The sequence below is a fragment of the Saccostrea cucullata genome, unplaced genomic scaffold (assembly GCF_032062105.1).
Source record: "Saccostrea cucullata isolate Sc308-1 unplaced genomic scaffold, CSIRO_AGI_Scuc_v1 ctg3909, whole genome shotgun sequence".
NCBI classification, from domain to species: Eukaryota; Metazoa; Mollusca; class Bivalvia; order Ostreida; family Ostreidae; genus Saccostrea; species Saccostrea cuccullata.
In genome coordinates this window covers 44,416-56,701 of record NW_026939541.1, presented here as the reverse complement: position 1 = coordinate 56,701, position 12,286 = coordinate 44,416, and the positions used below count along the sequence as shown (strand labels likewise).

Here is a 12,286-nt window from a genome sequence, read left to right as displayed (position 1 = left end):
AAATTCCTTTCTATTCCATAAGTTTACATTCATGCTTGCAATGTTGTGTAAATTATATGTTATATCAATCTGATTGACTATAGACAAAACTACAATTGCTTCCTGTGATCAACAATCGTTGGATTTCACTTTCAATAAAATTGAACGAAACGTCTTAATCACGCCTTCATACAATTTTACTGTCCATGGCAATCCCCGTTTAACGTCTGAGCAAAATGGAAAAGCAATAATTCTCGAACCCCAGAGAGATGGTCAGTATGTGGAACTGCCAAATTACGGACTAAAATGTATCCAAGATATGACGAAATGTGATCATGGGTTTACACTGAGTGCTGAGATCAAACTTAAGGACATGAATTCCACCGACAAGCGATACATACTCTCCAGCGGAGGGGATCAAGTTGGAGCAAGTGGCCTGGCTGTCTATCTCGGGCACGGTGACCTTCATTGTTCTACAAAGAAAGATAATGTTATCTGGACTGCTAAACATAAACTGGATGTTAAAGCTGGAGAATGGCACGTTTACCAAGTTTCTTGGAACAAAAAAGACAGATTTATAGTTTATTTGGATGGAAAAGTATTCATGTCTCATTCAGTCAAATTACCAAACCCCGCTCAACCTCAGGTATATCCACTGTATATAGCAAATGCACCAAACAGCATATATTCCTCCACTCAAATGGATGTCAGGAATCTGTACACGTGGTCTGCATCACGCGACTCCCTCATTGGACAAGGATGTACATAATGTAGATTTATTAATACATGAAAATCCATTACTCTTCTGAATATGAAGATCAAAGATAAAGAAAATAAAGAAAAATATCAATTACACGTATATTGATACTCTTGCGTACTTTTAATACAATTACTTTGAAGTGGGTATATTAAGGTACTTATTCAATGAAACAGAGTACAGCACTGTTCCTCAGACACCAAGCATACCCTCCTCAAAAACTCCGTTACAATATCAACAACACCAACAACAACACCAGTGCAATCAACAAGTGATACAAGCAAGGTTCATTTCTTCACTAACACAAATAAAACAAGGGCTAATTGTAACGGGAACCGTTACAGATGTTCCCCAAATGGGCCCAACTCCTTTTTGGTGCCTTATTTCCAAGAAGCTTGATTTAATAAGGCACATTTTATTCATTTTAGACTTTAACAACTTTTTTCCCTGAAATATACCATGTATATTGCAATTTTTGGCATTGCAAGCACACGTATCTTAATGCATGTGCAGAATATACCATATCAACGCTATTGATAAATCTTAATATTCTCTCAAAAAGTAGTAAAATTACGAATAAACCAATTATGAATTATTTTACAGCGAATTGGACAACGTTATTGATGATGTCTTCAAATAAGCCCTTGGTATTGATTTCTACAGACATGACAAAAACACGAGTAAGTCTTATGTAAAATGTGTCTAAAAGATTTATATGCATTAGATACGAGAACCATTTTTTAAAAAATACATAAAAATTTTTAATTTTTCATTCTCACTTTTCTTGAATGTTTTTTTTTTAATTTCTAGTGCATTTTTAAAAATGCTCATATTCATTATAATGTACCTGCTTATTTGAATACTTAAAATATTTGAATATTGTTTTATTTGTGTATTATTGCTTCTCTATTGCTTTCAATTGCATTGCAACTTTTCTAACTTTTTCGCGAATCGCGAACGATCGATCGTAGAATTATATCTTCGATGGAATCTTTAAGGTAAGTACATGTATATTCTTCTTATTTGAATTTTTATCTTGCACACTTTTTAAAATCAATCTTGTATATCAAATAGAGTTTTTAAAAAATTGATCCTAGTTATTTTACCTTTTTCATGTATGTTTTAATTTACTACATGTTTTTGTGATTAATGTTTTCTTTCCTGCCAGATGACAACTACTGCTTTATAGTTCAGGAAATAATATTTGTCTGGCCTTACTCGATTCTTATCTTTATGTTTGGTGTGCGTCTGTGAGTTTGTTGACCTACTTATTCCTCAGCTTTCATGACTTTTTAATGGTACGTATATTCCTACTTATTTTCTAAAATAGTTTTAGTATGATAAAATTTTCTAATCACTAATGAATAAAATTAGAAATAAAAGACACATGAGATTTTATTTTCATTCGTTTGTTCTGTTTTCAGAATGGATATAATAGGAGCAAATGCTACCTAGAACGGCAATCAATGGAACTGCCTTACATCTTTTACAGGGAAAAACGTGTTTTTAAATTCTTCAGTGAAAAATTGTTACCTATGAAAATAAATACTCATATGTGAAAAATACTTAATACATGTGTATATCATTTATTAATAAAGTGTTTTCTAGCTTTTTGCTGTGGTTTTTAACCTTTACGAGTAGATATACATGTTATGACATTTTATCTATAAAAAATAAAATTTTCATTATTCGTTGATTTGATATAGCCCGTAGATTTTAAAGATAAGGATACCCTAGAGTTTGATTCCTATAATTAAAAATAAAATATCCAAATATGAAACATGTATGTCAGATGTTTGGGTATCTAAGCATTCAAAATCTCTGGGATAAATTGACCAATTGCTTTTACGTTGCGATTTATCAAAATATTAAAGCGAAAGTCACAGAGTATGTTTTATTCTCTTCATGTATGTGGTTTTAAATGAATTTTGCTGCATATGAGTAAAAAAAGGTCTGATAATAATGGATCGTAATTGGTACCCATGGGATATAAAGTTATGTTTACTAATCAATAAATTCACGTTTTAATTGGAATAAAAGGATAGTTTATGCACATTTTTCACACATTCTTTGAAATTGTGTCAAACAGTCAAGGTCCTCTGATAAATATTCTAAACATCTAATACCGATATTTTTAAAAAAAATTTTATGCAAAGCAACAATTACATAAAAGAGGAAAAATAAACGTGAATGCCATAAAGAAATCTTAAACCAGTTCACCACATCAGATGTGGGATCAGGGACCATAGAGGAATAAGCATCTCCTGTCATTACTCATTCTAATTAAAATCCTTCACAGCGACGTAACAAATGACAGAAAAGCAGAGAAGCTAATTTTAAATGTGCTTAATCGACAGGTCACCACCTGTTGTGTTCTGTTTGTCATGATCGGACAAAGAGAAGAAAAATCCGTAAACAATCTTCGTGTGTAAATAAATACCTCAAGATTTGTATGAAAACATCTGTCAACATTTGACTTATTTTAGATTTTATTTGCTGACAAGGTCATTGTATCAACCATATACATGTGCTTTGCGAAATGTTGGTTTAAAGAAGACTATGATTTACTTGCTTTTTCAACCTATTTGTTAAAAGCTTGCCTTGTTGTAACCGTGCAAAAGAACAAACCAGAATCACGTTTATATCTTTATATAGAGTTACATAATAAGTCAAAATCATATGCTTCTTTTAGGATATCTGTATCATACAGCGAAAGAATTTTGATTTTTAGGAGTATAGCGAAGATATGACAACTAAATTGCACTGTAATGCAAAAAAGACTGCACAATATAAGTGACGGAAAAAATAAAGGCTGTATCCACTGTTTTGTTCTTTTCGTGTATGTCAAGGTCACGCCACTTTTATATTTAGCTCAGACTTGTAAACAACTTTGAACTGGATCATGCAAGTGTGAAAAATTTAATATGTTCCAACAACTTTTTAAAAAATATTGTATCAAAAATTCTTGGCCTAGTTGCATTCATTCTTAGTTACTTGATACCATGATAACTTATTCAACTTCACTTTTCCGCGCACACGTATAACAGAGAGGAAGAAAAAACCCAATATTTTCGTGCTGTGGCATACTGAAATTATTTGTACTTATATTTTCTCCCAAAAAAGTAGAATATTTAGGTTCTGAAACCTGTAATTTTCTGAAACTTAATACTTTCAGGAATTGAACAAAAACAAGGGTGATGTAAAAATTCTATACGATTTTCCCTTTTGTGCGTCACTGTGTCCCTTTAACAACAAACAAACGACAATGGCATTATTTTACCCCTTAGACAAAATTTAATGTCAAATAAATAGAAAATGAAAAACAACGTTATAGTTATGAAAAAGAAAAGTATTACAAAAGCAAATACCTATATGGACTGCACGACCACGAGGTTTAGTGACCTTGAAATTGACTGGCGGGACAAGTAATTCTAATCAAACCTGTGTAAAAATTTATACCCAGATCTACTGCGAAAGTGGATTGAGTTGATTTTAAGAATACACTAGTCAGGAATAAGATTACAAAATGTGTTAGACAAAAGCCTTTACAAAATGTCAGAATCCCACTCACTTGATTCAAATAATCGAATAAAAAATAAATTTACAAAAGTGAGCACGATACTCGCCTATCAAATCAACCGAGAGACATAAATTCTAAATGCAGTGGTTAATGTTATCTTGCAACATACGTAAAGGAAGATGAGAAATAAAAAGTTTAAATTACACGTTTATCGTCTTGATATGAGAATAAAGAATAGTCATCGAGCTCAAAAGAGTACAAATTAGGAGCAGAACAAACACGAATCACTAAAGCATTTGAGGTTGAACCAAGTGCAATGGAGGAGTGAGCATCCACCACCGACCAGTCACACCCGCCATGTGCACCTTGGCATGATCGGGAAATAACGAGAAAATTAGTCGAAATTCAGTCGAAATAATGGTCTAACGAATAATTCAAAAAACGTCATGTATAAGTCTTTGAACAAATACTGATTCTGATGAATTTAAACAAGAGATACTGTGAGCAATGAGCTCACTAAATGATACCCCCGCCTCCCATATGAATATAATGGCAGGTCCATGTTTTGCTCTGGAAAATCCAAAAACATATGTCGGATCAAAATGTAAAATAGGAGGTGCACAATGGCAATATATGTAATTACGATTCTGTGAAAGTTTCATTAAATTTCCTTCAGTGGCATGAGAGGAGTTGCGGATAAAAGATGGGTACTCCAAAGCGTAACAGACGGACGGACGGACATACCGATTACTATATACCCTCCCGCTTTTCAAGCGAGGGGTATAAAAAGTATGCTAATAACAGAGTGCATTTGGTACACATGGGAATTCGATGGCTTGTTGGAAGTCCTAGTTTCAAAAACTACATAGATATCGTCAGTCAGAAACTCAAGCAATTTTTTTAATATCAACTTGTGTATACAATCAGAATGTTTTTAACAAAATTCTTTTGCAAATGGCGAATGACAAGGGAAGTAAATTTAAGAGTTACATTTTTATGGGAAAAGCAGTTTACAATGATTTCAAAAAGCCTGTAGTTTAATTAATCGTGGAGAATGATTGTTAATAAAATTGTGAAGTCGTATGTTTTTATCTTGTTGATTTAAGTAAAATTTTGTGATTTCAATTTTTTAAAAAGCTCTTTGGACTTTTTAAGTATCCGCACCTATTTTTAATAGGGAGAAAAGAGAGAGGTTTGGTTGAACATTTAATGGAGAACTCGCTATGAATCTTCGTTTGAAATGATTTTTATGAGGTTTCGGATTCCAGTATAAATGTTGCAATTCAAATCCAATTTTTACACAAGGTATATTAAAATATTCCAAAAAGGACATACATTTTTGAAGAATTTTCTCTTAAGAAAGGTAAATGTAAGTATAAGTTGGATAACCATTTACAGAATTACAAAATGTATTTTAAATTACGAGCCTTACAAATAAAGACAAAATTGTTATAAGTGTACCTGTTTGTCAACAGGGACCAGTAAAACACAACGTAATCTGCCAATTTTTTTTTTTCACTTTTGAATTGTTAAACACAGAAGGATAGTTGGTTTTCATTTTGCCTCTCAATCGCTTGATGTTTTATCTTTAGATTTTAAGGAGCTATAAAGAGAAGAAAGCATCCCTAGTTTACCAACAAAAGCCGGGTTAAAAATTGAACCCTTTGTATATCTGAAGTATGTAGAGTGCTCTACAATCCGTACAAGTTCAAAATCGATCAAATGAATTTAAATTGATTTTATGCCGATCAACGATTTTCATAAGACAGAAGTTGGAGAGACATAATCACCATATGCAAATGAGAAAAGAATAATACCTGGTACTATATACAAATGATGGAAGATGACAATGAAAAGGAGTAAGGCATTACATTTCTTATGCAATTAAAATTGTTAGATGGTCATTAACGTCTTTTGTAAGTAAAACAGCCAAAAGAAAAAATATAACAAGACGTTTGTGAAATTAAGTTTGAGTTAACAGGAATCTGTCGAGTCAAATATAAGTGAAGATATTAATATATCTTTTTCTATGGATAAAGCATCGTCGATATATATCTTAGTGTCGAGTAAAAGGCGACATTGTTTTGCTCTTTCTTAATATATAATGTTATAAAATAAAAACATGCATTTTATTTAACTATAAACAGTGGTATTTATCTACATCTAGACAGTGTTTCTAAAATCACAGGTCAGATTTTATACCTCTTGAAGGATTTTAAGACCCCTCTCTACACTGCGCACAAAATAGTTCTGATTCTATGGTATTTTTCTGCAGTTAGAGTGATATGCCTTTAGATATAAATTCCAATAAATGAAAATTTACGAATATTACTAATTTTGTAATCAATTCCAAGTTTTCTTAACAATTTAAAAAGGCCAAGACGAACTAATATAACATGTTATTTGCATGTGTTTTCCCCAATAGAAGTATAAACAACAGTGATTTCTGTTCACTGATACTGTGTTGTATTTGAACATTTTCCTGAGGATTTTCCATATAATTTTCTTAATGTCCAAAACATTTTACACTGGTGTAGAGAGGGTCCTTAAAGAATATATTTTGATTCGTAAGAATGAATAACTTCTAGACTAATATAGGGCCACAATTAGTACAGAACTTTCTTGAAAGTTGAATAATGATCTGTCTTATTTTTCAAAGCTTATGATGTTTCAGCAGACAATTTTTATAACAATTTCTGTTTGTCTGTAGTGTAAGACTCAATATTACAAATTTATTTTAGAAGAAATTGGTTTCGAATTATACATGTACGTCTGAAATACAACACATATCACAGTTCGTTTTCAAAAGACAATATTCTTTAAAAATACAATGCAATCTTTAAAACCTTTAAGGTAGGATACTTCTCATATTTCTTGTATCTAAAAAATATCGAAGACAATATCACTAAGTGATGGTACCATAGAAATTAAATTTGACTGTTTTATATTAGAGACAAGGTCAGGTCAAGGTAATTATCTTTTTCCTGGACATTAAAAATAGAAATCTCTGTTGCCAATTTATGCGATCCCTACTTGTATTTCAAAAGATACAAGAATGTTTTTCTTTTTGCATAAAAAGTTACTACCATAAAGAGCCTGTAAGATGATATTACCAATTTGACATAAATCATTTAACTCAAATGGATATATATTAGCTAATCCAAATTTTCTCTACTTTTCTTAATTTTTTAGGATATATTAGTTATTTTTATATACTTGGAACCTATACTTAATTTTTTTCTCATTTTCACCTATGGTAAAGTTGTCATATAAATATACAAAATGATACAAAAACAAAAAGTTTTGATCGTTTACTAAGAGAAAAAATACTTTTTAAGGATTTTGGCTCTGATCTGTACTCAGATTGGAAGCTTATAAAGCTAACATAGTTCTAGTTTGTTTAAAAAATAATATTTATTTGATATATTTAGGAACTTTAGTCCCTTATTATTAATGAAACTTACATTTGAAGTTCTTCAAGTCTTGGATTGTGTAAAAACTATAACTAAATTCATTGAACACATTCTATAATAATTTTGAGAGGCAGAAAAGAAGATATTTTCATACGCCACCATTCCGCCAAAAATATAGTCCCTACTAGTTTTCAAACGCGGTTTACCATTTCTAGTGATGAGGAAAGAAAAATATGGTCTTTTAAATCTCTTACCTAAAAATATAAGACATGTAATCAAATGTACCTTGAAAATGTCATCTACAGGTAGTCAGAAACCAGAGATGAACCCTACCTTAACCAGTAAAAAAGGTTGCTGAGATACAATATACAGCCTCCTCCGGATATATTGAAATTCAGGGGACCATGCAAATTATTTCAATATATCCGTAATTCAATATAAGCGAAATCGTGAAGCCGCCATTTTTACAAGTTCAATCCCGATCTAAAATAAAGGAGAACAAACCCTAACAAATTAATTTTGTCATCGTTTATCTATTACAGTGAACATATTACATAGAATATGAGTCCTTGAAAGTTTAAATATTTTTTTTATTTCTGTTTCATTGAAAAGACAATCTTCAACCTCATTATTATTCCTCGATCACATTTATTTACGTTTTGGAGAAAATTCACCGGACTTAAACAGTTGAGTACTGCTGAACGCTGCTTGTATTTCATCGTAAGTGTACTCGGGTTAATCCCTTAGTTATTTCGAATTTAGGCATATAAATAGCCATTAGTTATAATACTAATACGTATTTAATTTCAAAGTTATGTTTTTCCTAGATCTGTGGGGGTTACTATATTACGTTTAGCTGTTTAGTCTCGATATTACCGTATTATATACGTGGACGCAAGGAATTTAACAGTGAAGAATTTTATTTCGTAAGATCATGCAGTATAAAAACACATATGCCCATATTCACACCTTTGTCTTAGGTAAGGTAGATTTAAATAGTAAGCCTAGTTCAGGTAAACTGGGTTTAAATCCCATTTGAGTTGAGTTCAATTTGAACTCACCTGTGTTTCACACTTTAAATAAAACTTGTTTTACCTGAACCTCTCTTTTGTTTGCTTAATTCATTTGGTATTGCATGTACTGGGAAGAAAGGTCCAAATTTTACTGAACTCGAAAAGTGTACCCTTATTAATTTAGTGGGGTCAAAAAAGGACATGATTGAAAACAAAGCTACTGATGCTAAAATGATCCACAAGAAAAATTTTGAATGGGAAAACTTAACAAAGAAATTTAACGGTAGAAATGGTGTAAATATCAGGACATCCACTCAGCTAAAATCTTTTAACAACCCTACTTATTGTTGACTGTGAAATACAAAATAAATCACCATTCACTTGCTGAAAAGCTCCTGTAGCAAAACATCTTAACGCTATCAAAAGCTGGTTGAGGGGTGAAACTGACATCAGTTTTCTCTGATTTGGTTCTAGATCATTTCCAAGTATATCAATTATAAGGAGAGTGTCACGTTTACAAAAACGGAATCTCACAAGAAAATGACTTCCTCATCATAAAAAAGTAGGGGTGTCAACGAATATTCGGATATTCATTCGATTAGTTGATATTCGAATATAAATTTATGATTCGAATATTCGTTTTTAAGTATACATGCATTAAAAAGAGAGAAAAACCTGACAAATTTTTTTAGAAATTGAATCAAGTGCCCAGTTTTTCAGTAAACACACGGACTTCTTTATGTAAATATCATAAAAAATCATTATCAGGAAATTATAATTAGCAAAAAGTAATTGCTTTTAATATTTCACCGTTAGATAATTGTTCTGCTTGGTATAAATTTGTAGGAGTTATCAATGTAGACTTTAATTAGACATTCACTTAATCTAGAAAATATTAAAGAATCTTTTGAATTTTCTAAAAACAGTCATTACATTTTGGATGTATACTATTCAATAATGATAATAATAATAATTGACAATTTTGACATTCCTATAAAAAGAAATGGATGTAATCTATCACGGATAGTTCTATGTCGTCTAACAAACAGTTGGTCAATACGTTCAAGCCATTCTACACCATCTATGTGGTCTTCCATAGTTAGAATAATACTATCTTTAACATTTAAACCTACCCTAGACCAGGTTTAGGTTTACCTTAATTTCTGAGAAGAGCTCACCCCTGAGAAGCAGGTGTGAAACAGATTTTAAAAATGTGAGTCCTTCTTACAGCTAAACCTAGTTTAAACATAGGTGTGAATATGGGCAATAAGGTGAAAACTTAATTATTCACACCTTTGTATATCAACTGGTCAATCAGGCATAATTACTGTCACCAACCGTAACGACAGCCGCCAGGGAGTGCTTCAATATAACCGTTATGAAAACAACTCATTATCACCTGTGGGGACCGATCAGTGGCTTCAATATAAGCGAAATTTCAATATATCCGATTTCAATATAACCGTTATTTTAATGCAAAGAATATGAGAGGCAAAAACTGGGGATTTATTTCTATTTCAAAATAAGCGGAATTTCAAAATAAGCGAGTTCAATATAAGTGGAGTAAGCTGTATTAGAGAAGAGGTTTAAGTCTATTGTGGATTTCTTAAAAAAGGAAAATTGAATGTGGTCAATTTTTTTTGAATCCCCGTTAAATCAATCGTGTGACTTTTCTACTGTTCATATGACCATTCCTCATAAAAATTAAAACCCAGATTTTTGATATCATGCACAATTGTTATTTCAATAAATTTGGATGTAGGGAATTAATTTTGAAAAGCCATCTAATAATTACTTTCGAAAAAATCATTCTTTTTCTTCATGTACACTGAAATAGTTCTGAAAAGGAAAAAGTCCCAATGAAACCGTCTTTAAAGTCTTTGGAGACCAGTTTTCCAACCATTTATTGGAATTCCAATAGGCATTAATTGTGTTCTTATCCTACCCTACCCATGATAAAATTAATAGATGAGAAAAGTGGAAAACAAACTCGACATTAACGAGGCCGAGTCTAATTATTTCTGCCCTAGGGGTTTGATAATGTTTTGATAATTATTCATCAAATATTCATATTTATTGTTTTAAGATTAAGAAATCGAATGTTTACCATCCCGATTTCTTAGAGGGTTACAACTTTTGAGATAACCCTCTAAGAAATCGGGATGGTAAACATTCGATTTTTTAATCTTAAAATAATAAATATAAATATTTGATAAATAATTTTCCAAAAATTAGAAAGTTTAAAAAGTTAGAAAGCAGCACAAAGTCATTCGCACTCAAGATACATCGATGAAAGGTAGCAAAAGCATATTGTTTGTGGTCGTATCATATCATCAAATATATATTTTAACAGTGGGTCGTATTTCTGGTATCATTTGACTACAGATTATTCTGTCTACCCGATCAACACAGTCTGCTCACTGCGGGCGTGACCGGTCAACAGGGATGCTTACTCCTCCTAGGCACCCGGACTCACATGTAGAATTTCCAGGGGTCCTTGTTTTTATCTTTACTTATTTGATTGTCAAATTTCATGTTAAATTAAAGTGAATCGTCAGTTATACAAAGGAGATGTTTACTCTGTTTTTTAATATTAAATATCTCAGTTGTGTTCCTTATACATGTAATAATAACGTTAACCTATCTGTTCTTTTGTTGTCTAGACATTATACAAACTGGAAAAAAGGTTGGATAGTGATCTTTCATCCAGCAGAGATGAACAAATATGCACACCTGCATATCGAATATCATCAGAATGCATTAGTCATAATAAATATAAGATAGTGAAGTTATTCATGTCCAATAATTTCGAAGCTGATAAATAAAGAATGAACAATAAATCTTCTCCTTTTAAGAAATATAAATACATGTAGTGGAGACTTTTATTAAGTAGTTTTTGAAATATTATTGAAATAAAACAATTTAATTTTTTAAAATTGGGATTTGATTATAATTCATTTTTCATGCAAAAATAAATATTTGTTTGAATTATAAGATAAAAAACCCACTTAACTATATGTATTGACATGGACGACGATTTTGTCTGGTTTTTTTGAATTACAATTGTTTAACTTAGTGAATGTAAATAAGAAACAAATAAACATATCAAACCGACTTGCAAATCCCTGTCAAATCAAAGAAACAAAGAATTTATTTTCTTGACACCCGGCCATATCTCACCCCAAATACGAAATCCACCCACACTTATGGTACAAGGTAAAATGTCAGATTTTAAATCTGCCGGATCTTCAAAAGATAATCTATGAAAATAGGCGACAACAGCGGTTCCCTTCAACTTAAGTACAGAGTAAGCGATCCCAGGGTGAATACCATAAGGAATTTGTTCCTATAAATAATCTGGGTGGGGACATCTAGCTTAGTGTATTTAATATCCAGACCTATCGATCTCGGAGACATAATAGTCCATAGTTTTCGGAGGTAGATAGAACAGGTAATGTATGTCATAGGGATATAATTATTTTAAAATATTTTTACTAAAAATTTATATTATTCTGGTTGAAATTCGCGTTGCTTTCGATTCAAAATTTACTTATCATATAAGTATTGGTAAAAAACGTATGTTAAATTTTGTTTATTTTGTTAT

The 12,286-nt window shown here is 31.4% G+C and overlaps 1 protein-coding gene across 2 annotated transcripts in view; it reads left to right on the top strand.

The window, feature by feature from the left end:
• Positions 1–9: 9 nt before the first annotated feature.
• Positions 10–12,286, top strand: part of LOC134253174 (uncharacterized) — a 34,595-nt gene continuing 22,318 nt past the window's right edge. For both annotated transcript variants that reach the window (XM_062735688.1, XM_062735687.1), the window contains exon 1: positions 10–749. The gene's annotated coding sequence lies outside the window, so the exon portion shown is untranslated. The remainder of the gene's footprint in view (positions 750–12,286) is intronic.